At 37.6% G+C, this 2,818-nt stretch overlaps 1 protein-coding gene across 1 annotated transcript in view; it reads left to right on the forward strand.

The window, feature by feature from the left end:
• Positions 1–2,818, forward strand: part of LOC137630397 (uncharacterized) — a 56,363-nt gene that overhangs the window by 5,350 nt on the left and 48,195 nt on the right. The window lies entirely within an intron of this gene.

Consider the following 2,818-nt stretch of genomic DNA (forward strand, 5'->3'; position numbering starts at 1 on the left):
AATTAACGAGGTTCAAATGTGAAATTGGCGCCATTTCAATCTCCATCCACAGGAGTGGGTCGATTAACGAGGTTCAAATCTGAAATTGGCGCCATTTCAATCTCCATCCACAGGAGTGGGTCCAATTAACGAGGTTCAAATCTGAAATTGGCGCCATTTCAATCTCCATCCACAGGAGTGGGTCCAATTAACGAGGTTCAAATATGAAATTGGCGCCATTTCAACCTCCATCCACAAAGTGGGTCCAATTAACGAGGTTCAAATATGAAATTGGCGCCATTTCAATCTCCATCCACAGGAGTGGGTCCAATTAACGAGGTTCAAATATGAATTTGTCGCCATTTCAACCTCCATCCACAGGAGTGGGTCCAATTAACGAGGTTCAAATATGAAATTGGCGCCATTTCAACCTCCATCCACAGGAGTGGGTCCAATTAACGAGGTTCAAATATGAATTGGCGCCATTTCAACCTCCATCCACAGGAGTGGGTCCAATTAACGAGGTTCAAATATGAAATTGGCGCCATTTCAACCTCCATCCACAGGAGTGGGTCCAATTAACGAGGTTCAAATGTGAAATTGGCGCCATTTCAATCTCCATCCACAGGAGTGGGTCCAATTAACGAGGTTCAAATATGAAATTGGCGTCATTTCAATCTCCATCCACAGGAGTGGGGTCCAATTAACGAGGTTCAAATATGAAATTGGCGTCATTTCAATCTCCATCCACAGGAGTGGGGGTCCAATTAACGAGGTTCAAATATGAAAATGGGCGCCATTTCAATCTCCATCCAGAGGAGTGGGTCCAATTAACGAGGTTCAAATATGAAATGGGCGCCATTTCAATCTCTATCCACAGGAGTGGGTCCAATTAACGAGGTTCAAATATCTAAAAAGCATTACCGGAAATTTAGTTTCCATTGGTGTAGGAGTGATAAATTTTATCGCTTTTGCGTCACCAAACTAAGATTTCACAGTATTCCAATTATACAACGTATGGTATAAAAAAGGGGGGCTTATCAATGAACTATACTTGAAATGAATACATAAATTTAAGGTAAAATTTCTTTTAAATTTATAGAATTGATAACTAGAGTCAACGCATTCAAATATTCGTTATTAAGAACTTGTGGATAGTCCAAATTTCATTTCATGGATAGTATGGGTAGTCTACCAGTCTAACTATTGTAGTTCTCATTCCATGGACAGTATGGGTAGTCTACCAGTCTAACTATTGTAGGCTACATAAACGGTTTACAATTCTACAATATTCGTTACAATCGATATCTTTATTGCTTGTTTTTTCCTGCTGTTTGCCCAAAATTTTGTAGTCTATTTACAAGGGAAGTCCATTAACAATGTGTATATGATCACTGAAAGAAAATTTACGCTTTTTTTTTTCTAATTGGCAAAGGGCAACAGATAATAGTAATAGCTGAATTCCTTTTCTAATTTTGCCCCTCAAACCAATTTGAAGATATTTCAGCAATCTAGTCTATACAATTACAACACACTTTTAACAAAAATCAAATAAAAGACAAAATAAGTTTCTTTTGTTCCTTTACTTTACTAGAAAAATAATTACGTAACTAAAGATATGTGGTCTATGCGAAAGGATGAAATGCAATGTTGAAAATACTAATGAAAAAGGTTGTATATTGAAATAAAAAACAACATGGATACACATGCACTGCATATGCCAGGTGTTATATACATATATATAATATATATATATATATATAAATAACAGCAATAATACCCCAGGTTGTGACTAATATACTGTCAAGTACAGCAAGTTCTTGAGTCGTTATAGGCCTATTCATTCATAAAAAATATTTATGTGGATCAAATACGATGGAAATGTGAAGACGAGAATCTAATTATCAATAAACTGAGCTATATTAAAAATAGATAGGCCAATATCATAAAGACATTAGGTAATGTTTTTCAAATAAGATAGAATAGTGTAAAAGAGAATGGAAAAAAATCACCCTGTTTCAATGGACATAAAAACACATCTTTCCACGTTGTTATTACTACAGAATAAAGAAACAGAGAGAGAGAGAGAGAGAGAGAGAGAGAGAGAGAGAGAGAGTTCATCTTATCACTGGTAGGCTACCAGTATCGAGTTATTGAAAGGCTGATATGAGAGCGAGAGAAGATTGATCGACTAATTTGAAAATTCTCTGGCGTCGGGACATGAAAGCTCATTGACGCAGAGAGAGAGAGAGAGAGAGGGAGAGAGAGAGAGAGAGAGAGAGAGAGAATTAATTCCTGACTTTTGAGAGAATTGATTGCTGACTTAGAGAGAGAGAGAGAGAGAGAGAGAGAGAGAATTAATTCCTGACTTTTGAGAGAATTGATTGCTGACTTAGAGAGAGAGAGAGAGAGAGAGAGAGAGAGAGAATTAATTGTACTTTTGAGAGAATTAATTGTTGACTTTTGAGAGAGAGAGAGAGAGAGAGAGAGAGAGAGAGAGAGATAATTAATTGTACTTTTGGGAATTAATTGTCGACTTTTGAGAGAGAGAGAGAGAGAGAGAGAGAGAGAGAGAGAAAATTAATTCCTGACTTTTGAGAGAATTAATTGCTGACTTGAGAGAGAGAGAGAGAGAGAGAGAGAGAGAGAGAGTTAATTGTACTTTCGAGAGAGAATTAATTTCTGACTTTTGATTATCCTGAGTGCGGGCTTATAGCTTACCGCCAGCCACGGACACTCGGCAAGTGCCATTCGTATGTTCTACATAGGAATAGAGGAAGAAGAGGGGAGGGTATATAGCAACGCACTCAGACCACGAGTCTAGCAGCTCTAGCTGACC

The sequence above is a fragment of the Palaemon carinicauda genome, chromosome 38, assembly GCF_036898095.1.
Source record: "Palaemon carinicauda isolate YSFRI2023 chromosome 38, ASM3689809v2, whole genome shotgun sequence".
In the NCBI taxonomy this organism is placed as follows: domain Eukaryota; kingdom Metazoa; phylum Arthropoda; class Malacostraca; order Decapoda; family Palaemonidae; genus Palaemon; species Palaemon carinicauda.